The 26,280-nt window shown below is 39.3% G+C and overlaps 1 protein-coding gene across 17 annotated transcripts in view; it reads left to right on the top strand.

Moving 5' to 3' along the window:
• Positions 1 to 26,280, top strand: part of AOPEP (aminopeptidase O (putative)) — a 185,176-nt gene that overhangs the window by 128,966 nt on the left and 29,930 nt on the right. The gene's annotated exons all lie outside the window — the stretch shown is intronic.

The following is a 26,280-nucleotide window of genomic DNA, read 5'->3' as shown; positions in this document are numbered from 1 at the left end:
GCTGGATTCTCGACAATTGGTGCCCCGTGTGACTACCTTTGGACTCCACGTTGTTTCTCATCGTTCAGCGCTCACCACACGTCTTTCATCCGCTATGGATCCCGGTGAGTGCTCCCTTGGTACCCCGTGTATGTGATTCTGGACTACGTTAAGGACTTATCAGCACTCATCTCGCCCGGCAAGGGCTGCAGACGCGTCGTTCATCCACCTAGTGGATCCCTGGTGAGTGCTCCCAACCCCCCCTTTCTTTTGCCATTATGGGGCAGTCTCTCTCTCCACCACAGAAAAAGTTTTTTGAAGACCTTAAATTTCTCTTGGCCAGCAACAGCCTCATTGTCTCAGATGCTGATATCGTGTCTCTTATAGAAGCATTGGATATTCACTGTCCCTGGTTTCCTCAGCATGGGAATTATAGTTTAAAAGACTGGGAAAGGATAGGACAATTTTTCCAAAACCATCCTCAGATTGATGTCAGAGTTTTGCATGCCTGGTCTGAAGTTTACACAGCAATGTCCAGTTTGACTCCAGCCAATCTCCTTTTGGCTGCAGCATCTGTTTCTTTGCCTGCCGACTTTCCATTGCTATATCCAGCATTGCCTTCTTCTGCTGTATATGCCCCATCAAAGGCTCCTGTCGTCCCTCCCCTGCATTCTTCGCATTCCACACCCCCCATTTCCACTGCCCTCCAAGAGACTCTTTGTACTGCTGCTCCGTTGCTGCCTTTTGATTCTGATACTCCAAATCTCTTTCCTGTGATTGCTCCTGCACCCCCAGCCCCCGTCATGCTGACCCAAACCGATGTTCTCGATGGGCTGACGGGAGGAGGCAATTTTCTTCCTATTGCCCAACAGTTGGCCCTTGATCCTATGTATTGGGCAGCCACCACAGCCTCAGCCCAAGAGGCTCTGGCCTCTGTCCCTGATAACAGGAATGAGCGCGATGGCCGATGGGGCAGCATCAGACAGGGCCCTGCAAAGCCCTATGGACAATTTGTTGATCGCTTGTATAATACCTTCAAGCGGCAAGTTCAGGACCTGGCAGCACAAGAACTGATTGTACGCCAGCTTGCGTTTGCTAATGAGGACTGTAAGCAAGCGCTGCGCCTTCTAATGGCAACATCAAATATAGCCATTGCTGATATCCTTAAAGCCTGCCAGTCAGTGGGCACTGAGACGCACAAAGCTCATCTTTTAGCCACGGCCTGGTCCTCCGCCGTGTCCCAAAATCCTGCAAAGGATAAAACCTGTTGGCTTGACAGTGGCTAAGGAGAAAATCCAGCGGACCTTACCTATTACGTACCTGGGACACAAGCTGACAGCATCTGCAGCCATTCCAGTCACGCCTCAACTACAGTTCCCTGATCATCTTAAACTGGTGGATTTACAACAAATTCTTGGACAGCTGAATTGGATAAAGAGTTATTTGGACCTGCCCACCTCCACTTTGTCTCCACTATTTTCTGCCCTTAAAGGACATAAGGATCCAGCAGACAAGATCACAATCACCTCTGCAATGGAAGAGGCCCTTCCACAGCTGTTCCAGTGTTTCCTGGCACGCTGAAAGGCCATCTTCATCCCTACTGCATTGGCCCCCCTTTTCCCTGGGAAGCCACTTCAACCACCAAACATCATTACAGTTTTGCTGCCTCCCAATAGCGACCATCCCATCTGTGTCATCACGCTTCATTGGGCTTGGACTTTTGACTAAGCAGTACAAGGAGCAATACATCAGACTTATTTACAGCAAATGGGCTCCTGTATCTGCAGAAATGGTTGTGTGACTTCTTCTGGATTGTGGTTTTTACATGCCAATAATCGAGCCACGAAATATCACACAGGTTGCTCAGAAACAGCCATTGGACTAATTTACCATTCTCATCCTTATTGGCATCGCTTGGATTTTACCCCCCAGTTCTCTTCCTTTTTTCTCCTCCCTCAGGAGTCCTGCCTTATGATGTGTTCCCCTGAGCATGTACAGAGGGCTGTCTTGGAACTATTGTGGACTCTTGGCAAGGGAGGGGGTGAGGGGATTTCAGTGTGTTCCAGTTGTTTCATTTTTGTGCTTTGGCATGGTTCCCGGACAGAAAGAAAGTTGCAATATGGTTCTTTAGCAAGGCCCGCGAAGACAATGGGCTCTGTTCTCGACCATATGCTTCGCTAGTGCCTTTTAGCTGCTGAAAAAAAAAATGATTTTAAAAAAGCTTCTCAAAGCTTTGAGGCTTTTTTGGTGGTGGTATTCTAGCATTCCAGCTAATGCTTCATATAAGATTAGCAATAATATGAAGGACAATCGTATAAGTTTATTCCCTGTGTTTTTTATTGCTTGCAGAAATAGTGTCTTATTGTTTTCGTTTTAATCATAATAGCAAAAAAAAAAATTTTAGGTCATTATCCATATTGTAATTGGACCTATGAGTATTTTGATGGATTTTTTTGTTTTTTAATTTTTTTTAAATTACCACTATGAGTGATAGGCCAAAAGTCTCAGTTAATAATGTCACAACCTACGTGACTTATGACCAACAAGCTGCGTATAGAGATTTTTATGTTTGGTTGGACTGGATGAGAAAGAGCAGTAAATCTACATATTTGCTTCAATCTGATTTATGGTTATTCTGTGGCAAATTGGACCGAAGCTTGTGTTTTTAATTCTATCATCTTTGTTTTAAAAATAATCAACAAAAAACAAACAAAAAAAGTCAGAAATGAGAGAAGTTGCTTTATAAACTTTTTATGCTTTAAATGTAATCTTTGCCTCTAAAGGTGGAATTTGTGCCTTAATTCATTCTCATTGTTGTATGTATATAACTGATCAATCGACCAATATTTCCGCTATTATTGATTATATGGAACAAATGATAGCCCATAATCCTTTGAATCCACCTGAAGGTTTTGATCCATGGGATTGGTTATTTTCTTGGTTACCTAATGGATTATGGTTAAGAAATTGATTATTGATTATAATTGCATGTATTGTTGGTTTTATTATTCAATGCTTGCTTTCCTTTTGATTTCCCAATGTACTGCATGGTGGTATCGACCAAGGCCCACCACAGGGGTTACAAGGGGAATTTATGTTGCAAAATATAAACGCTTAGGTAATGAGATATATGATTCTGATTAAGATTTCCTCTTATAATATAAACAAGAAAAGAGGGCATGTGGGAAAATGATTGCTTGTACATAAGAGCATGAGCAGAGTTCTTATTATTGCAGAGTGATTTTACAGCACGAGATATTGCTAAGAGCATGATGAGCACATGAACACCTCATGCTAGACTAATGATTGGCTCACGTAACATAACACTCTCTTTGTCTGTGGGCAAAAGCAAGGTTACATTCCTTTGATTTGCTACTTTTGAGTACCAGGCAGAGCAAGCTCAGTGCTGGAGGAGAGAGGATGATTTATTTCTTACTGCACACAATAAACATGGCACGGCTGAAGCCAAAGCTTTTTCTTCAAGTCATCTTGGTGTGAGACTGATTTCTTACTGATTTTTTTACTGATGTCGAGCTGGATTCTCGACAGACAATGTCCTCCAAAGTTACCTTTACCTCCTTCTGTTCAGACAAAGACACTGTTTTTGGCTGGTTGAGCCATTTCATAATAACTAGGATAGCCAAACGATGTCATCTCAGCAAGTGATCTGAGAAAGTGAGGAGGTGGAAATGGCTGTGATTATTCATTGGATGAAAGATTGGTGTGTCCAAAAGGATGCACAGGTGTGATGAAGCAGTGAGTGCTGTGCAACACACTGTACACATAAACCCCAATCCAGCCCCACCGACTGCAAAATTCACCAGCTGTTTTGCATGAAGCTCCAGTGTATGTGCCAGTTTGGCATATATTCTTGCACCCGTATTTTCACTGGCCAGCAAATTAAATTCCTAAAATTAATATAGCACCATGTATGCTGCCCAGCTAGGATACAAATGTTACAAAGAGGACATAAATAAATCTTGATTGCACTTCTCGCTGAACCTAAAACCAAGCTGTGTATAGCTCACTGTGGTTCTTGTTTATAGTATTGACCTACTGTTTTCTTTTCCTCTTTATTTGTATTGTGTGGTTCTTTAACAACATATTTATATTTTCCACATTCCTGAAAGCTGTTCAAAAAAGTCATTAAAATAGGGACTGTCTTGACACGCATCTGGCACCCTCTGTTTCATTAAAAGCAAATTTCTAAGTATTGCTAAATATCTAAAATGCTTTGTAAAGTTTCCTGTCTGGTCCTAGGGATTTCCTTCCTTTTATCTTCTTAAGCATGCTTTACCTTGTTGCCACTCAAAGGCTTTGTTCAGAAGTCTTCTATTTTTGCTAAAATATTCTCATTTTCTACATTAAAGAAAGATTTTTTTCAAAAAAAGCTTTCATAATCTCTCCATCAGTCATCATGCCACAATCTTGATACTTGTTTTCTTTCTACTTTTCCTTTCAACCTATGTGCTCTGTTTTGGTTTAATTTCCAGACTTTTAAACATTTTTTGTTGCAGAATATTTAACAATCTTCCCTTCCCCTCTCATCTCCATTTTCAGTTTTGTCTCCTCCTTTAACTTGCCAGACTTGGGTGGAATCTACACACACATAAAAACTGTTCTGAACATGCTTTTTTTTAAAAAAAAGGAAAGAAAGCATTTTTAAAAATACTTTGAATTTTCCATAAGGCCATCTAGTGTCACATTGTATATTGCACTTCAAACACACATAAAATGTTTTATTTGTAGCTGTATAGCTGAGTGCTTAGTTTCTACCATTTTAATAATGTCTTCTGTTTTGTTTAACACCCGTCTTCCTAAACTCTGACCATCTTCATTTTACTCTTTCCTTGGGTCTGTCCTGTTTTGCTTTTGCACTCTCTCATTTCTGCATGTGTGTATATGCATATACAGTGCTTTTTTTCTTTAAAAAATGTTTAGGGGTACTCTCATTTTCCTACTCATATTGAAATACTGCCCCTCAATGAGGCAAAGCTTAGATTCACAAAATGTTATTGGTATGCAATTCACAAAATGTTTAGGGGTATGCATACTCCTGCCTCCCCCCCAAAAAAAGCATTGTTCATAACCTTTCCCTATTTCATTCTTTGAAGAACACTTTTTTTTTGCTCATTATCACTTTTCAGCTGAAAAAAAGAGTATTGCCCTTCAACTTGAAAATCTGTATTTGGGGTAGGGGTTGATGTCACAGTGGGAAGAGAGACCAGATGAGATGGCACACGCAGCCCCCACTCAAAAATCCCAGAGCGCCCACATTCAGCTGGGCACACTAAAATCATGAAATATCTTCAGTTATAACAAACTGTTTATTGCAACATACCAGGGACCAAAAAAAAAATGCCAGTGTAATAAATCACATTTCCACCAGTGTTTTAATTCATATCTTTCTTGAGCTAGTGTGCATATAATTAAAACACTGCTTTGTAGCTAAGAGAGCAATCCAAACCCCAAATCTGCTATGGTGAGTGAGAATCCAAAGGATCTCCAGCTCAGACAGCCAATTCCCAGCACAGCTGGGCTGTATGGGCATAATTCCTTTATTCAGACTCAGCAGGGCTGAGCCAAGACTGACAGATCTTATTCCACCGTAAGCCTTGGAAAATTGGCATTCCAGGGGAGTGAAGGGGCAGCCCTGGGCTGGATCCTAACTCCATTCAACTCAGACTGGCAACTCAGCAGAACCCGCTCCTGAACAGAGTTTGGATGTGGTGTAAATCACACTGGCTTCCCTTACTTCGGATTGTTCCATTTATATTGCATAGGGGCATAATAATCCAAAAACATGGGTCATGCAACAGAAATTACATCTGCCTAGAGATGGGAGAACAATTGTGAAATGATGCAAGAGTTCTAAGGGCCCAGAACATTCAAGAAAGAAGGACTAGTAGTTACTGGATAGAACAGTATTTCCTTGTGAGTTGAAAAGCAAATGTCCATGTCATTTGGTTGACAGTCTAAATATTCATTGTTTGCCCAATAATATTTGTATTTGTATATTTGACCTCAAAAGCCAGGTCTTTTTGAACCTAGTTAAGTTATAGGAAAGCAAAATTTAACTCAGAAGGTGACTGAATCGGTTTTAAAATATATCCGGCATATAGCCTCAGCATGCTTCTTTGCATTTAATCCATATTACATTTTAAAATAGGTTGTTTTTAAAAGGATTTTTAAAATGATCCGATTTAAATGTTTAAGTCTAATTTATAATATATACTTTTTAAAAAATAGTAAGCCACAAAATGAGCATAAAAAAACGCTCTGGTATCTTTATTTCTTTGTGAAAGACTTCACTTCTCGTATTATGCTCTCTTGAAAGAAGATGTTCCTTATTTAAGATAAAACAGCAAGACATTCTATTACACTAAGTCAATGTCTATTCATTAACTACTTGGTTCCCACAATGGTTGGGGCAAATCTAATGTTTGATCTGAATATTATGCATGGCATAACTCATCCACAATCATGTCAGAAGTTCCATAATAATAGCAGACTTCTAGCGCTGTCTTTTTGTAGTTTTAAATTTCTTTGCCTACCTTCATGCGGCCACCACCAAGAGTATAATCACTATCTTAATTATCACAGAAAATGTTGTGATCATCATGAAAATAAACAGAATATGTTATGATAAGAAGTACCGTATTTTTCGCTCTATAAGACGCACCAGACCACAAGACGCACCTAGTTTTTGGAGGAGGAAAACAAGAAAAAAAATATTCTGAATCTCAGAAGCCAGAACAGCAAGAGGGATCACTGCGCAGTGAAAGCAGCAATTCCTCTTGCTGTTCTGGCTTCTGGGATAGCTGTGCAGCCTGCATTTGCTCCATAAGACGCACACACATTTCCCCTTACTTTTTAGGACGGAAAAAGTGAGTCTTATAGAGCAAAAAATACGGTATATGAGTTCTCAATGCAGGAAAGTAGTTTTCAGAAAGTTTTTGAATGCGTCATCAGATGAAAAAAAATGGGTTTTTATGGGAGACATTACTCTGGAAGTTGTAACATGCATTTTTAAAATAGTGTGTTTGGTTCAACTAACTAAGCGTATTTTCTGTTTAGTTGAGTTACCCAGCTGGGAAACGACATTGATCTAATTTTACTATATTAAAAAAGCATGATGAGGAGAAATGTTCTATTTACTATACTGCACGCACACAATGTGATACATTTTGATTCAGCTAGCTGCAATAGTATTTTCCATGAATGAATTTGCTCTGTGAGTTTTCAGACATTAGGTAATTCAACCTTTTCCTGTTATTTTTAAAGGTGTGATTTATGTACAAATTTCGGTTTTACTGTAATTTCCCCCTCTAAGAATTGCAGCCAGTTTTCACCTCACGAAATTTCCTTAGCTCCCACATCCTGTCTTGCTTTAATAGTAGAGCTGGAAACCATTCTCAACTTTTATCTTGAGGTTTGCAGTAGGTATGTATAATAACTTTTACATATTTAATGTCAAATCACCAAGGGCTAAAATAGAGCAAAAAATAAAAAATGGTGAAATGTCCTGATCAACATGATGATCAACACAATAATAGTAGGCTAATTATTTTTGGACTTTCAAAAATATTTTTAAAAATGCGACTAGAGCACAATTGTAACTCTAGTCACAATAATTGTAACAATAATTGTAATTATTGCACCCTATCTAAACATCTTCCTCTAAGTTACCTTTCTATTGCATAAGTATTTTTCAAGAACTAGGTGTTCTGTATTTTGTACCTGGGAACATATTATTTCCCCCTCACTCACCCCACAATATAATGTTTTCAATGCTATTGTTTATAACTGCTCCATTGAATTGTGTGAATATCATGAAATAACCTATCAGCATTGGTTAAACTGGTTAATATTGATAAGCAACACAAAACCTTGTACCACAAAGACCTTCACTTGTTGTTCTTTTATCATCATAAGCATTAATCATTATTAATAATGAATTAATTGGTGTATTTTTCAGTTGCTGGTGATTGTTTCCTCCTTTTTTAAAAAATGGGTGTTTTCAAAATGTTAAGAAGATAAGAACTGATTATCTTTCTTGATACTTTCAAGTTATAGTTATCTGACTTTCTTGTTGCGGTTTGCTTTTCATTATTGTATTTGTTGTATGACTTGTATGTCGGCCTAAAAGGACTTAAATAAAAAGATTTTTTAATAGGGTAACTATTCCATGTGCTGTTTTGTAACTTTTAATTTCAAGAAATGAATGTGCTCGTATTGTTATCCACACTTAGATTGATGCTTCCAAACATTCAAAGGTAAAATAACATTTGAATCTTGCTCAGTGTAATTTTAATGAGATTATTTCCAGCTATAACGCACATGCACATAGGGTGGTAGGAATTGTCATGACTTCCTTGTACTTCTGTACTTCTCCCTCTTGTGAAGAATCCCCAACCTATGGGAAGAACAGGGGACATAGAGGCTGTTGCAGGAGATGAAATCAGGAAAGACCATATGTTGATAGGGAACAAGGCCGGTGGCACTTTGAAGACTGGCATTAATCTGTTGCTTTTCCTCCTTTATTTTATCACCGATTATGAAAAGGGCAGACATTGAAATATTCTTTTACAGATTCCTGTCTGAATGTGCTAGTTCTGGGCTGCTCATTTCCTGCAGTTTCTTAAAAGAACCAATTAATTTTGTTTTCCCTTAGCACTTTGCCCTATTATTCTCTGGAAGGCATAAGGCCATTTTAAAATCGTTCGTTGAGCTTTGAGCACTTTACCCTAATATTCGCTGGAAGGTATGAGGCCCATTTTAAAATTGTTTGTTGAGCTTTGCAAAGAAGTCAGCAAAGGCAGTAGCCCACATCAATCTTACTAGCCCAGTTCCAGACTTACCTTCACTGGTCGCCATGAAGTTATATAATCCTAGGGTGTGGTTTGAGGGCACACAATTAAACCACCTTGCCAAATCTAAACGGGTGTGGATCTGGTCAGTGCCTGAGTAAAAGACCACCTGGAAGCCCCACGCATGCGACAAAAGGAAGGCAGGATATAAATGTACTAAGTAAATAGGATTCAAGTCTAAGCAGACTGAGCTAAATAGGTATCTACTGCAAGAATACACATGCAGGCTTTCAGAACTTTCTAGCTAAAGATAAAAATGGTTTAAAATGCATTTAAACTTGCCAGAACACAATGAGCCTTTTTTTTTCCTTTTACTGGTAATTTGGCATAAACAAAGATTTAAATCCAATTCCATCTAAAATTGAATTCTATGGATAATAGCATAATAATATAAATCCTTTATGTAACAGTAGATAAAGTACAGAATTGTTCAGTATAACCTGGTTTTGTAACAAATATGACTGTTGAGGCTGAAATAATGAGCAGCTACATGTTCATTTTTCTGTACGCCATTCAGGAATAGCTAAACTAATTTCAACTTCCTGAGTGGAAACAAAATCATGTCTAAATCAGATTAGGAGAAGCCTGCAGTAAAACGTATTTTGCACATGTTCTAGACCTCTTCACTTAAAATTATTTTTTCTAGGATGCTCATTTTAAGTATATGTATAAACTATACATACGGGACCTGTATTTTACTTCTGTGTAGAACAGCTAGATCAAAGGCAGCAGTTCTGCCTGAATCTCTGGTTGTTGCCTGGCTGAAGAGACCACCTATAGGGAGAAAGGGTGTAATTCAATTTCCATGCCCATTCATGCCCATTGGCCAACAAGCACAGCAATTGTGACTGCAGCTCCCTTTCATGTACATGACTTTCACTAGGAACAAAGAGAATTGACTCATTTCACATAGTGAGAGTTGTTCTCTCTCTCCGCACTGCTCTTCCCAGTTTACTATTCAGTTAGAAAATAAACTTGTGTAGTAGATGAAGAGTAGAAATTGGGATATTCACGCCTAATCTTTTCACCCTGCCTTTTGAATTTTGATTTGTATTTGCAAAACTTGCTGTATTAAGTGTGATTAGTACCATATGCCGTTTCATTTAAGCTGGAAAGATATGCTGATAAAAAGGATTCTGATGTAGTGCAATTGAAGAATGAATTCTGATAACCTCCAGCCCAGTGAGCTTGTACTGACTTAAGAATAATAGAAATCTTCACTGCTTTATTTTCTTGATTAAAGATTCTTCCTGATATTTCTGGTTAAGATCTCCTAACAGTTGTATATTTAACTATCAGAGGTTTGTGTTATTGACGTGCATTTTCTATTAAAGGCAGCCAACATATTTTTATATCTGATGTACAGAATGCATTTAAATTTCATTTATTAACATCATTAAATAGAAACTACAGCCAGAACCCAGAAGGCTGAGCAGTAAAGCACATTCAAAGCATGGTTACCTTGCTCTTCAGAAAAGGAAAAAAACCCAACTATAATATTTGTATTTTTATATTTTTAGCTAGCTATAAAAATACAAAATGAGGCTATTTTTAAAATATGAATTCTTGGTTATTTCCCACCCCAGAACACAGCATATAACAAACCCAGCGATGATGATGCTTTCTTGTCTTTTCAGCTAAAATGTGTTAAAACAAGCACCCCCTATATTATGTAAAATTATTAAAATTTGGAAACAAGGCATTACAGTTGTACAAGGACAGTAAAACTACATATAAGGCTAAAGTAAGAAGTTCAGATCACTTTAAAATGGTTAACTTGTCAAGTGTTCAGTTTGCATTGTGGTGTTTTTTAAAAAAAATAGTGGAAAATATTAATTGAGTCATGTTTCCTTAATCTTAATACAGTGGTACCTCAGGTTACATATGCTTCAGGTTACATACGCTTCAGGTTACACACTCCGCTAACCCAAAAATAGTGCTCCAGGTTAAGAACTTTGCTTCAGGCTGAGAACAGAAATTGTGCTCCGGCTGCGCGGCAGCAGCAGGAGGCCCCATTAGCTAAAGTGGTGCTTCAGGTTAAGAACAGTTTCAGGTTAAGAACGGACCTCCGGAACAAATTAAGTACTTAACCCGAGGTACCACTGTATCCCATTAAAATAATATCTGTATTTTTTATCATGTTCATGTCCTTGATTTCTTTCAGCTGCTGTAATCACAAGGTGGCATTTGGGTAGTGCTGTCCCATTTTATCCAAAAGGTTGCTCAGTCTGGGAGATGAGTCTCAGAATGATCCATTTAAGGGATTATGTTGTAAAAGTTGCTTCAGTGTGATGCTGTTTGTCTTTGTCAAAAGTGGTGTGTCGTCATGTTCTCACAAATCTCATAGAAGTGTTCCTTGTGTTTATGTGTTGACAAAATATAGTATACTGTTATCATAGTGCTAACAAAACTATAGGGTAGCCCAAGAGGATGGTAATATAATCCAGTTCTATACAAGAACCTAATATTCCAAATTGCAAGAATTGACCTTGGCTAATGGTACGTTGCATTATTAGCTGTGATTATTAAATACCTGGCTTCCTGGCTGATTTTTCTCCCAGTGCGCTCTCTCTCTCTCTTCCCCCCCCCCTCTCTTTCTCACAAACAATAGTGTTTCTACAAGTCCAATAAAATCGGGAAAACAAATAATACAGTCTGCAGCAAAAGCCACTGAAATTTAGCAAAGCTATACAACATATTGAAACGATGGACAAATAAAAAAGTATCCACCTCGAGGAAAATATAAATCAAAAGTGGTGCCTGATGAACTTCTTTAGGGAGAACTGGTCACCATCCACCCAACTTGCAGATGGTAAAAGTAAAGGTACCCCGACCATTAGGTCCAGTCACGGATGACTCTGGGGTTGCAGCACTCATCTCGCTCTACAGGCCGAGGGAGCCAGCGTTTGTCCGCAGACAATTTTTCCAGGTCATGTGGCCAGCATGACTAAGCCGCTTCTGGCGAACAAGAGCAGCGCACGGAAACGTTGTTTACCTTCCCACCGGAGCAGTACCTATTTATCTACTTGCACTTGACGTGCTTTCGAACTGCTAGGTGGGATGGTAAGGCAAAGGTAAAGGTACCCCTGCCCGTACGGGCCAGTCGTGTCCGACTCTAGGGTTGTGCGCCCATCTCACTTAAGAGGCCGGGGGCCAGCGCTGTCCGGAGACATTTCCGGGTCACGTGGCCAGCGTGATGAAGCTGCTCTGGCGAGCCAGCACCAGCGCAGCACACGGAAACGCCGTTTACCTTCCCGCTATAAAGCAGTACCTATTTATCTACTTGCACTTAAGGGTGCTTTCGAACTGCTTGGTGGGCAGGAGCTGGGACCGAAAGACGGGAGCTCACCCCGCCACTGGGATTCGAACCGCTGACCATGCGATCGGCAAGCCCTAGGCACTGAGGTTTTACCCACAGCGCCACCCGCGTCCCTAGGTGGCAACAAAGAACTACCTTAGTTGAATAAAGGGTTCAAGCAAGTTCAGGTGGGAGATTCGCAAGCACTCTTTGCAGCTTTTAAATAAATAAATAAATAAATAAGTATTAATTTTTAAGTGTACGAAAAGAAAATGCATTTTAGTATAAACTATTTAAAGGAAAACAACATCTAGTTACAAAAAATTTAATTTGGATGAAAATTATATTTCTGGGCAGACACATAATAAGTGCATCAAATAAGTATCTGAATCATTAAAACCCCCCCCCCCAATTTTTTCGTTTCAGGGTATAGGGGGAACAAAATTAAGAACACTATAAAGGGAGGTGTGAACACTGATACCTCAAGTCATCCAAATCCACTTAAAAGTTGGAGATGGAGACAGTCAATGTTCCTGTATATATATAATAAAATCATACTATACCAAAATAATTTCATCTTTTTTGACTTTGGCCTCTAGGAAATATGGGAAGTAGGGAAACATGTCCCATACTTTTGCATACCAGTAATCCAGAAAAATCAAGAATTTTGGAATTATGAATTGTGTACGTAATGCATTTTTTTAAAGCTTGTGTTTTCAGAACACTCACTCTCTCTTTCTCTCCCTATATATAACATGTATGTATTTTTAATGGTAATTCTTTGACTTCTATGCCTCCAGTCAATTCATTTGGTAGAAGAAAGGTAGTTGTTTCCTCACGTTAATTTATTTCAAATACTCTAGCATTATTTTAGTTCATAGAACGCTCCCATAACAAAGCAAAATAGAAACAAACTAATGCTCATTTGCTAAAAATATAAATTCTAGACAATGCTTTTTTCTGGGGTGGGGGAGAAGGAAACTAAAATGCACCAAAAAAAGTATCGGTTTCAACAAACTTGTCCGTAACCTGTAACCAAGGTATTTCGCTTCTAAAGCTAATTTTAACAAAGTGCTTTTAAATTACTTTATATGCAAAATTCTTAGGAGTGTTTTTCATGAACTGAGTTTGCTCTGGCTTTTAAGTCCCTACATACCTAATACAATCTCTTCCAAACTCAGATTGGTTTGATTTTCTTGGACAGAACTAAGACAAGTTTGCAGTCTTCTTATTTCTGTGGGTACAATCCCCAGAAATGTTTTTATTATGAAAGCTCTGTCATAATAAATGGAACTTGTGTTCTGCCCAGCATCTTTTAACATTAATATAGGAGATGTAGGAGATGTTCCCATTTTCTTCTGCTTACAGGCAATGTTTTAAATTTTTATGTTACTTAAATTGTGCATCTATAAAGAGTATGATAAAAGTCAAAAGAAAAACCTACTGATGGAAACTTTAATTCACTAAAGTGATGACAGTCAAATAGTTTTTAGTACCAACTTTAAGAACATCAATAGTTGAATAGGGAACACTTTTTACATAGTGCTGGTTTGCAGATTTCTTTGATTTTTAAAAAAACAATGTTAGCAACCTCTTAGAATGTTATAGAAATGGTTCTGTAAGTAACTGTAACACCTTGAGAATAATATTCTGTAGCATCCAATAATTAACACCTGCCAGTTATTAAAAAATCTAGTTAAATCATGAAATAGGCTACCAAAGTATTCTGTAAAGGAGATACTTTTGGCAATTTTATCAGAATTGACATTGCCAGAGTTTCCAAGAATTGTACATATAGTCTGAAAGCATTTGGATTGTCGAGTTCATAATTGCAGTAGTAAAATTAAAGCAAAAATTGATTAGCCTAATCGAAAGAAGACAGTTCAAGCGCTGAAAGCAGGTGTAAATCAAATGTGCACTTGGTTGTAGGGGACATACATCTGTATTGCTTTCAATGGGATGTACATTCAGATGCACATCTGGGTTCAAACTGAACATCCACGTTTTGTCTAAACTGCTTATTTAAAATATCTCCTAGTTGCTCTGGGAAAGCCATGAGTCTTGGAGCCACTTACAAAATAATATTAATAAAATTATTCAAGCTGCTGAAATGAAAAATAAGTTAGCATTTTGTATCATAATAGTCAGTGGGTTTTAAGAATATTTGTTTGTGTGTGTAAATTTCTTACCATATTCCTGTTGTAAATTAATCCTGTATTTAACTTTGTGGGCAGTGTATGTTTGTGTTGTGTTAGAATGAACTGTTGTATGAATGAGTGATGCAGTGAAGAGGAATAGGCAGAAGGTGGATAAAGGGACAGGGCATAAAGAAAAGAGAAAACATAAAACATAGCTTATTACATTCTTACAAGTTGATGGAATCTCTGCTTAATTGTTGTGGTTGGCGTTCTGTTTAATTTGATTTTAGAAGGTGGTCGCTAATACTTGAATGTTTTATTGTGTTTCGTATAAAAATTTCTGAGCTAATCGGGGATGGAAAATATCTGGAATGGACTCTAAAAATACACAGAATGGGAGTGGAAGGCAGACTTCTGGACATTTTTTGCATATTAGATCATTCTGGAGAATATAAAATAATTGGGGACTAAAGTTCATGATTTTTTAAGTGAATTGCCACAGTCTTCAGGTTTTAAGGTTTTTTTAAAAAAAATATTTTTGTTGTGTCGAAACCAAGTTGTCCTTTTTGGTCAAAGGGGGTGGCAGTAATGTGACCTGAGTGCCATAACATATCTATATTAAAACTATATGAAAACTGAGGCTTAGGCAGACATTTCTGATGCTAAGTACCATTGGGGGAATTGCTCTTGAAGGCAAAAACCAAAGCATGGATTTTCCTTAGGACTGTAGAGTGGGTTGCTCTCCACACATTCTGTGATTTTGATCATTATCACTGCCCTTCAGCTGATGTTATACGCAAGTTGAAACCAAAGATGCACTTCATGTCATTGCATATTTGGCTCTGAAATAATGGGAAGTGAAACTTGAACAAGATGGTTGTACAGTGGTACCTCGGGTTACGTACTTAATTCGTTCCAGAGGTCCGTTCTTAACCTGAAACTGTTCTTAACCTGAAGCACCACTTTAGCTAATGGGGCCTCCCGCTGCTGCCGTGCCGCCAGAGCATGGTTTCTGTTCTCATCCTGAAGCAAAGTTCTTAACCTGAAGCACTATTTCTGGGTTAGCAGAGTCTGTAACCTGAAGCGTATGTAACCTGAGGTACCACTGTAATATCAAAACTTTCTTACTAAATAGCACAGCAAAACAGTCATAGGATACAGTGGTGCCCCGCAAGACAAATGCCTCGCAAGACGAAAAACCCGCTAGACGAAAGGGTTTTCCGTTTTTCGATGCACTTCGCAAGACGAATTTCCCTATGGGCTTGCTTCGCAAGACGAAAACGTCTTGCTAGTCTTGCGATTTTTTTCGCTTTCCCCCCTTTTTCTAAGCCGCTAATAGCCTTTTAGCCGCTAAGCTGCTAAGCCTTTAATAGCCGCTAAGCCGCTAACAGGGTTGCTTCGCAAGACGAAAAAACCGCTAGACGAAGAGACTCGCGGAACGGATTATTTTCGTCTTGCGAGGCACCACTGTATTGTGCTTTAAAATGATGGAAGCTAGTCTCCAGTGTTGCAGACCCAGGAAAGAAGGTGTTAAAAAGAATTCATTTTTAAAAAGTCTTTGCTCGCTTTACAGCAACCTGAGCTTTTTATAGCAAACCTGTAGTGCATGGGATGGTACTGAAAGAAATTATTGTGTCTCTATAGGTATCTTCTGACTAAATTAACAGCACTTCAAATGAAAGTGAAGTAACTTGTCTCTATTCTAATTAAACATGAGACAAACACAGTGAGCTATCCGTGCCTTTGTTGATTTCCCACCTTCTCCCCAAAATAAGGATAAGTATGGCCCAATTGCAATGTAGTTTTCATACAAAAACAATATTTAACTTCTACTTAAAGTATCTGAAAAGTGTAAAGAAACTGGGCTCATTTTTGTGACAGCATATCTGATGTTAATATAAAACCTCCTTTGCACTGTAGTTTAAAAAACAGCAAAACCACATCACTGTTCAGCCAAATTCTTGTCTAGAAAAACTCACCCTGGATTAAATGTTTACGGATGAATTATTAAACCTCAAAAACATGAGTTTGTAGCAGAAATTTCTTCCAAATCCTTGAGGTAGCTATGGCAACACAATTTGTCCCCTCTTATTAAATGGTAATATTATTATACAAATTCACTTAAATGTCATCAGCTCAACTAAAAAGGACTACCAATAAATTCTGTTTCTTATAACAGGATTCATTAAATCTCTTTCACATCATTTTTTTAAAAAATCTGTTTTTAAAATAAAGGTTATGCCTACATAGACAGCTTGTGATATACAGGGCAATCAACATAAAATCTATGTGTATAGGACATGCATTAAAGGTTGGGGTAGAGTCTATTATCTCTAAAATGGAATTATTATGCTCAAGGGTAACGTTCTGATGAAATGTTTCTTCTTGAATGTTAGGGCTGGAGGAAAATGCCATATAACCTGACCAAACCTGCTTAGAAGCCACCTGGTTTCCATTTTGCTAGCTCAACACTTCGTTAGATCTTATAAGTTTAATCATTTATGACATTTCAGTGCACTTAGATTGCATTGCGGATTTCAGATTTCTCCTTAAGTAGATCTTTCCATTATGTGAATTATCGGAAATATATTTTACATACTCTTGAGAACTTTGCCTGTTGAAGTCTATCTGGTCAGCCGCTAGGTATAAACCAGCCTCTTCTGACACATATTGCAAAGAGGCCTAGTTGACTTCATTCTGCTATCCTTAATGAGAGTTTCCTGATCAGTAGTAACTTCTACTGACGCATCTTTGACACATCATGATATATTTCCCCCCATGTGCATCTATTAGGTGAATTTGTAGCTGGTTGACTGACCAAACCCAAAAAGGGCTTGTTAACTGTTCTTTGTCATCGTGGACAAAAGTGCCAGGTAGGGTGTCGTGGGTTCATTGTTGTTCAGCATCATCCAAGTTGTTTACAAAGAGGGTACTGAGGGGATGCTCATCCAATTTCCAGATAACGCCAAACTGGGAGGTGTAGTCAGAGTGACAGGATTCAAGATGACCTTAGAAGATTGGAGAACTGGGCCGAAATGAAGAACCAGCTGGACAAATAAATGAAGGGGGACACCTGGCAAACCAGTAGTACATGTGGAAAGGTATCTAGGGGTCTTAGTAGACCGCAAGCTTTCCATGAGTCAACAGTGTGACTAATGCTATCCTAGGCCGCATCAACAGAAGTAATAGTGTCCTGATCAAGGGAAGTCATAGTTGCTGTCTTTTCTGCCCAGGTCAGACCACACCTGGAGTACTATGTCCAGTTCTGGACACCACAATTTAAGAAGGATATTGACACACAGTCTGCCCAGCATATAGGTGACATGCCACAATAGCTTCCTGTCACAAACCTCTTTCTAGTGCATTTCAGATCCCGTTTTACGGGGTTAGGTTCATTTCAAGACGCTGAAAAACAATGTAGCTAGTAGAAAAATATCAGTAATTCTGAGGTGTGAGATCAATTGTCCATTTATATTCAAAAATACATTTTTTCTAAATGAACCCCCCCCCAATCTTTTCTGTCATTTCATACTGTATATTAAATATAACATGGCACATTACAAACCAGAACCAGATTTGAGTCAGGAAGACCTGGTTTCGAATCCTCCCTCAGCTGTAAATCAAAGGATATTTTCACACTGAGACCCAAGGGAGTTCAACCTTCAAGTCCAGTTTGTAATGCAGGTGTAAAACACTCACTGACTAGAAAGCTTGTTCATAGTGAAAATGCATCTCTTCCCTATGGGCACAGTGTGAGAGAGGCAATTTAAACTTCTTGTGTAAAAGAAAACAAACAAAGCCAACCTGGTTGACTGTTGCAGATAGGTAGCCGTGTTGGTCTGCCATAGTCAAAACAAAAAAATTCCTTCCAGTAGCACCTTAAAGACCAACTAAGTTAGTTCTTGGTATGAGCTTTCGTGTGCAAGCACACTTCTTCAGATACACTGAAACAGAAGTTGCCAGATCCTTCTATCTTCTGTTTCAGTGTATCTGAAGAAGTGTGCATGCACACGAAAGCTCATACCAAGAACTAACTTAGTTGGTCTTTAAGGTGCTACAGGAAGGAATTTTTTTGTTCTGGTTGACTGTGCAAGTGATCTCTCATATTAACCTACTTCACAAGGTTGCTGTGAAGACAAGATAAGGATGTAAACACTGACTTGAACTCCTTGCATGAAGGGTGAGATATAAATGTGATAAATAAATTGGTAGACCAGAGTTATTTGCCTCAGACCATTTCTTTTAGCTTCATTGGAAGTCAGATACACAGCTCCAGACTTCTTTCTGCATATGCGTCCTAATTCAAATCCATATAAGTTTTTCCAGTACAGTATTTGAATCTTTTAACTACAGTGTATCAATACACTTGTTAGCAGCTGGTTTTCTGGATACTTTTATTAAATTCATATGTTGGCTAAAATGAGCATATGTTTGTCCCTGAAGGAGAACTGCTTGCATTCATTTGAAAGAAAGGAGCCTAGATTAAAACAACAGCATTCACAAATATCATTTGAGGTATACCGTGACAATGTCTTTCTAAATGTGTTTGCTGTTAAAAAAGAAACGGCGCTTTGAGTTCTTCGTAATATTTCATTTTCCTTTATTTTTGTCCTTGTGAGGAGAAGCAATTGTTTTAAGAATGTTTTAGTTTAATTGCAGCCAGCAGAAAACAGCCCTGAAGGCAAATTGACAAAGAGTTTATGACTAAAGTGTCTTAACGGTCTCCCTTTTATTCTTTTTGGTTTTGACTGAAAGTACAGGCTGTGAAAGATACCCTGAGCCTATAAACCCTGTTTTTTGGACCACTAGCACTGCTTTCTTATCTGTATTTAATGAGGAAGCTCTAACTAAAGGGAGCCATTCACTATCAAAGCTGTGGGTTAGCTGCCCCCACCCTCTCATTCTTTTTAAAAGAGAAGGGTAGGAAGGCATTTAGTTTGGGAAATCTTGTAAAATAAATTTACTGAGAAAGCATTCTACACAAACGCCCCTTCAAGCAGGGGAAAAAAGTGCTTGACTCTGTTGTGTCTGAAGCTAGAAGGCTTCTCTTTGTAATATTCAAAGGTCAAATTCTCTAATTCTGTTTTGGGACTTGTTTGTGTTGAGTTTTAGCCAGCATTCTCCAGTACACAGTAGTGAATTTTTTTTTAATTTTTTTTTTTGAGCCTCCTCTTCTCTCCCCACACCCAACTGCTGTTTTCAGTCAGTATAAACAGTTCCTTTCCACAATAACATGGTCAAATATAGCAGAGAACCAGTTTCTTGGAGAATTGACTCCTCGTGCATTTCTTAACCATTTTTGGAAAGAATTGATCTATCTGTAGATGTAGGAGAGGGAGGCAGTAGCTGTAAATTGAAGTGACATCATATGTATTACTACCATTGATCCGCTTTTAGAATACAGCCAGGATAAAAGGAAATGGCATCAGGGAGGAAGTATGCTCATTTAGGCACTGATCCCAGTGTGATAATGGAGTAATAATAGAAATCACGCCACCGTCAATTGGTTGCTGCATTAGTCCAGGGCACATTTCCCTTTGAGGAGGCTTTCAATGACTTCATTCAAGTGCAGGCTGTAGCAAATGGGATATTCAACATACCAGCTGTATTCCTTTGGTGATTTGTGTCCTGGCTTAGGGGCGCACTGCAAGTAATGCTGCTGGATGCTCAAGTGCATTTATCTGTGTCACATTTTTATGGCTGTTGAAGGTCAGTAGTCAAATGTTTCAATGACATTTTTTCCTAGCATAAATTGTGGACCTGGCATTTATTACATTATGCTAATACAAGGGTTGACAAATAGTCTCTTTTAGGGTGGGTGGTCTTCTGGGATGAGAGGCCAATGACCTTGTAGAAAGCAGCGAGAAAGCTTGGGAAGAGGCAAGGTTGGTTTTCACTGTGCTTTTTACAAGTTATTGGGAAGAAGGAGCCAGGGAAACTGTCAGATAATGCTTTACCAAAAAAAAAAATTCCTGTGCTTGCTTTGTGGAAACTTTCTCAAAACAATTGGCAGCTCAGCACTTTATGGCAAAATAAAGGACAATGATTTTGACATTTTAAAATTTAGCTTGTTGACGGAGATGAAAAATTGCAAAGGTACATGTCTTGTTTCTTACCCAGTAGTTGCATAAACTCAGACTCAGTATTTGGAAAACCCAAATCTGTGCACGAGCTGTTTAGTAAGAGCATACAGAGCTGTTTTATATGGAATCAGACAATCTGTCAATCTAGCAATAGTCTGGTGCTGTGTTTCTTATCTTTTGTTTGACTGCGTCTTTTTATATTTGTTGCTCTTTGCAAACTTTGTTTTCTTCTGAGTCATCTTTGAAATTTAAAGGCTAAGTAATGCAAACTCCAAAAAGCAGGGAGGTTTCATGATCCTGTAGAGAAGTAGAGCACAATTCAGCATGTTTTGTTTGTAACACAGTAACAATGATTTAAAACCTTAATAGTTGCAGTTATAGGATTATTTGACTTTAAAAACCAGTCTAGTAAGGGTTCCATTTCAGGGGAAATGGCTTTCTAGCTGGCATATGGTGCTGTTCTTTGGAATGTTACAAGATACTTCAGCGTGCTCAATCACAGCGTAATAATTTATGTCCTCTCCCTAGTACGCTTACTTGAAAGAACATTTGGTACAAACAATCATGGGAAAATAACTTTATTTTTATGGGATAAAGATGGGTTAGGCTTAGAAGTGTCTGCTTCACATTGTGTTTCAGCAAAACGCATTTCATACCAGCAGAGGTCGCTGTATTTTTATCATCCACACGTCAGTTCTTTTTAACTTGCTTTGCTTGTTAAATTTTATGGACTACTTCCTAGCCAAAGCTCTCAGAAATGACCATTGCATATCTTCACTCCTGTTCAGTTGCCTCTAGGCTCTTACCAACAGTTTGCAGACGTAAAGGTCTCAAGGGCACATGTACCTCCTCATTAGCTTTTATATCAGAAGCAGCTTAGTCACAGCATGTATGCCTAATGGATTGGGTCTGGACTTTGCCTCATCCGGGCAGAAAGGCTCCTTCCATCCATGGAAAGCTTTTGATCCAGCAGAGAGATCCTGCTGGCAGATTAGGAACCCCCTGGAACAGTGTAGTACAGGCATCCCCAACCTTCGGCCCTCCAGATGTTTTGGACTACAATTCCCATCATCCCTGACCACTGGTCCTGTTAGCTAGGGATTGTGGGAGTTGTAGGCCAAAACATCTGGAGGGCCACAGGTTGGGGATGCCTGGTGTAGTAGGTGGTGTTGGAGACTTATGGGGGAGGAGTAAATTTGCCCCCTGCCTCCCACCCTGCTGATGGGATGGTAGGAGAGTCCCCAAAGTGGATCACTGCTCAGGGAATTCTCCCACCTCTGTAAACAATGTATTGGTCCAACCCGTTGTATATGGATGGTTTTCACTGAAATCATGAAGTAAGCTCACTTGTACAGTAACACTTTTAGAGTTGTGATGTGGAGTCTTTATCTTCTACAGCAGGCAGAGCCTGTCTAGGTAAGACATGTTCCCACTTTTTTTCCTGGTAGATCTGAAAACATTCCACCACTTTTCAACAGCTGTAATTGAGTCTCACCTTAATTTGAAAAGTAACTATCCCACTTTGAGTGCTGACAGCAAACAACTTGTGTTGCCTTATGTGGAAGTACTCTGACGTAGGTTATTTGAAAATTGTGGCATTCTGCCCAAAAGGCACTTTTGGTGGTATTGTTGACTTTTGGAAAAGAGAAGCAAACAGCTGAGAATAGTGTGTGTTGATGACAAGAAAGTGATAGGAATACAGGAGATACATATCACATGGTTACAGTTGTTTCAAACTGCTGCTGCAGATCAGACATCATGCATGGAAACATTTGGTCACATAAACAAATTATGTGTCAATGGAGAAAGCTGATAAATGAAAATCTTGTCACATCAGGTAAACTGGTAGTTTTAAGAGAGTTTTTCTTAATATGATTATTTATTTGGTAGTTTTTGCTTAAATCAATCTATAATGTGAATCTATAATGTGAACAGTATGCATTTCCTTTGTTTTCTGCATTGTATTCTGCAATAAGTATTCACATGTAGCAATACTGGTGTGAGAGGGTATCTTGAGAATGTCACAAATGTACCTTATGTGAAAATGGACCAAGTTTGTCCTCAAGTACTGGAAGTTTATTGAACTGATTAAAATCTATTGGAAAAGGGTCCCTCGTACGCAAAGGAACCAGAGGAGCAAAACACATTTTCCAGTGTGATTTTTGGTGCAATCCTATACGTGTCTACTCAGACAAGTTCCACTGGTTCAATGAAGCTTACTCCTGGGTCCATGGGTATAACATTGTAGGCTTTGTTGTGTCTATACAAGTTCAGTCCTGGAATCAGTATAAGGCCCAGAGGCGTATAGTCAAGCATTTGCATTAGTACTCTGTCTTGCTTTATTAATGTTATTAGTACTTATACACCCATTAATTTTATTTTAGTTACAGATCTGTCAGCATTAACTCTTAACATGAAATTAAGAACGGGGGGGGGGGGTATCACTTCTTGGGGGAATGCATGAAAAATAGCCAACTCTTTGATCTGCTGTGTTTCTAGATTTTCACAGTTGTTCAAAGCCAAAGGCCTCCGCCACGAAATACAGAGCTATATATGAGGCTCAGTGAGGTAAAGCAAGGACATGTGGTTACCTTGCTTCTACGTTTCTGTGCTTTTCTTGGCCAAAGTTAGATCTTTAATGAACTTTCTTTTAAACAATAGCTCCTTGTATGTGTAGCATGTAAGGTCTCTGCCAAAGATACATTTCAAAAGAAACCGCAACTACCCTTCAATTTCTAAATCTTCGGTGCCGTTTCCTTTTAGAAGTGACATTTATTAGATGGTGTTATGCAGCATTTGAAATTCAATTTACATTCAGAAGTAATTCCCTTGCCAAGACATTAATTTCCAAGAAGTCTCCCCAGCTTTTTAGTTTTAGTTTAGGTTCCCTATGTCCTCAAAACAGTTAATCTTTAAGACCTATCTGCTAAACTTGGGAGAGCCAACATGGAGCCCTCCAGATATAGTGGACAGCAACTCTCATTGGCTCAGTCTTGCATAACCAATGGTCTGCATTGGGAGTCATAGTCCACAACATCTGCAGGACACAATGTTGGTTGGGCAACCCCTGCTAGGTGGCGCTGTGGGTTAAACCACAGAGCCTAGGACAGGGGTCTGCAACCTTTAAGACAAAAAGAGCCACTTGGACCCGTTTCCGAGGGGGGGGGGGGAACTGGGAGCCACAAAACCATTACGACATTTAAAACAAATATATCTCCGGAGCCGCGATCTGACAGCGGGCGGGAAGGTGACATCGGGACGGTGCGTGACTAACGCACACCCCGCCCCCATGCAGCATCACAGCCAGTACAGCGCCCGTCACAGTGGGGAGTGTCGGGGTGCACAATGCACCTCCTCCCCTCGCTAGTATCCACCCCGGAGCCGCGGCAAAGGTGTAAAAGAGCCACATGTGGCTCCGGAGCCGTGGGTTGCTGACCCCTGGCCTAGGACTTGCCGATCAGAAGGTCGGCGGTTCGAATCCCCGCGACGGGGTGAGCTCCCGTTGCTTGATCCCTGCTCCTGCCAACCTAGCAGTTTGAAAGCACGTCAAAGTGCAAGTAGATAAATAGGTACCGCTCCAGCGGGAAGGTAAACGGCATTTCTGTGCGCTGCTCTGGTTCGCCAGAAGTGGCTTAGCCATGCTGGCCACATGACCCAGAAGCTGTACGCCGGCTCCCTCGGCCAATAAAGCGAGATGAGCGCCGCAACCCCAGAGTCGGTCACGACTGGACCTAATGGTCAGGGGTCCCTTTACCTTTACTAAAGTTGAAGTAAACTTAAAGGGGGGGGCATAAAAGCCTATGTTTAAAATATTGCTGCCTTTAACAACTTTTTATTTTATGTTTTCTTACTGGTGCATTTCTGATTTCCAAGAAACAAGTAGTTTGCTTCACGATCCCAAGCAGAAGCAAGTTCCATTGAGTTTAGTGGTGTTTGCTTTGTAGTATGTGTGCTTAGGGTTGCAGCTTTAAACATGCACATGTATGTATCTGTGCTCACATATATTTAAGAAATATATATTTAAGTACAGTATTTTAATGCATCATCACACAAACACTGAGAAGCAGGGGTCAGTTTCGGATGACCATGCCAAGCCAGTCAGGTTCATGCACCACCACAGTGGTTTTGTTTTGTTTTGTTTTGGCACTATTACAGCTAGTAAAATGCTTGGGGGCACATGCATGTGATAAGCTCAGCTGAGGCTGGAGAAGCTGGAAGTCAGCTTGCACTAGGTTTCTCAGTCAGCTGCCATGTACTGAAGTAGTTGTGTAAATTTCCCCTTTGAGACGCCATTCAGAGACTCAAAAAACAAATTATTCTATAAACCTGTACTCATTTATGGCATGTCATCTCTTCAATTTAAGGAGACTAACAAAGAATGATTGCAGGTTACAAAGTGATGAGAAATTTACATTTACAGTGGTGCCTCGCAAGACGAAATTAATCCGTTCCGCGGGTCTCTTCGTCTTGCGGTTTTTTCGTCTTGCAAAGCATGGCTATTAGCGGCTTTAAGAAAAAGGAAACAAACTCGCAAGAACTCGCCAGACGTTTCGTCTTGCAAAGCAAGCCCATAGGGAAATTCGTCTTGCGGAACGACTCAAAAAATGGAAAACTCTTTCGTCTTGCGAGGTACCACTGTACCTGAGGACATGTAGAGGCTAGTCAATGAGCACAAAATCATCTGTCCCTTCATGGCTGATTCATACACAAGAGACTCTTAATTAAATGAAAATGGCTCAGGACCACAACACCTCAAGGACCACAAAAGGTCCAGAGGGTGGCAACCCGGGAAGGGGCCTTCTCTGCAGTGGCTCCCCGTTTGTGGATTGCTGTCCCCAGGGAGACTTTCCTGGCACCTTCATTACATATCTCTAGGCACTAGGAGAAAACATTTCTCTATAACCAGGCCTTTGGCTGGCTGGCTGGAGATTCTATGGTCTCTAAATGTGTTTGTGGGAGAAGGGTTATTAGGCTTTTTTGTTTTGGTTTTATTATGTAAATTGTGTTCTCATTTTTATGTTGTGAACTGCTCTGTGATATTCAGATGAAGGGCAGTATACATATTTAATTTATACCACCACCACCAGACTGGTGAGGAGAGACCAAAGCAGATGGAAAGAGAAAACAATGATTTCTCCCAAGATAGGGAATTCATTCCATAGTATTTTCTATTGCAAATGAGCTTAATCTTCAGGGTTTAGGACATTTGAGTAACCAAAAATGTCTAGGATAATCAGCTATTACCTTGTTCCTTTTCTGTTTTAAGGGTGATCTCACAAGTGACACCAGTGAAGAAAATCATAATATGGTTAGGGCTGCAAGCAATACAGGGTTATTCTAAGAATCTGGAAAGTGGGCCTTATGCTTAAATTTGTTGTTTTATCATCTGGTTTGACAGTTAGGATTTTAAAGTGCATTTTCTGTACAGTATTGATTTTAAGTGGGAATTTGTGGGTTAATGTAATCAATCTATCCATATGGAGTCCGTGTTCTTTATTTGTTAGAATTTGATCCCCGTACCAAAATATAGCAAGTATGGGTACACTAGGCAAAGTCGTCACACAAAAAGATCTGGAAGCATTTCAACAGTTGGTGTTCAGATGTGATAAAGTGGGATTACTGAGTAATACCATGCTTCTGTTTTGCATGCACAAGCTTATTTCTACACATGGCATTTTTTATTTTCTTTTTCATGCTGTACACTTGTAGAAAGTAAATAAGAAAACCTTTATAGGACATTCAGGACCCAGAATTTCCAAATCAAATGATATCTCCTGGTAGCTGACATATATTAGTACTTTAGTTTTCAATGAATTATTTATTTTTCCATCCGATGAAAACAGAGTAAATGGAACACTTAAGCTCCATCAGACGTTTTCCTTCAGATTACCTGAACCTAAATTCTTAGCTCT

The sequence above is a fragment of the Podarcis liolepis genome, assembly GCF_965112155.1.
Source record: "Podarcis liolepis genome assembly, chromosome: 11".
In the NCBI taxonomy this organism is placed as follows: Eukaryota; Metazoa; Chordata; class Lepidosauria; order Squamata; family Lacertidae; genus Podarcis; species Podarcis liolepis.
This window is presented reverse-complemented; position numbering and strand designations above follow the sequence as displayed.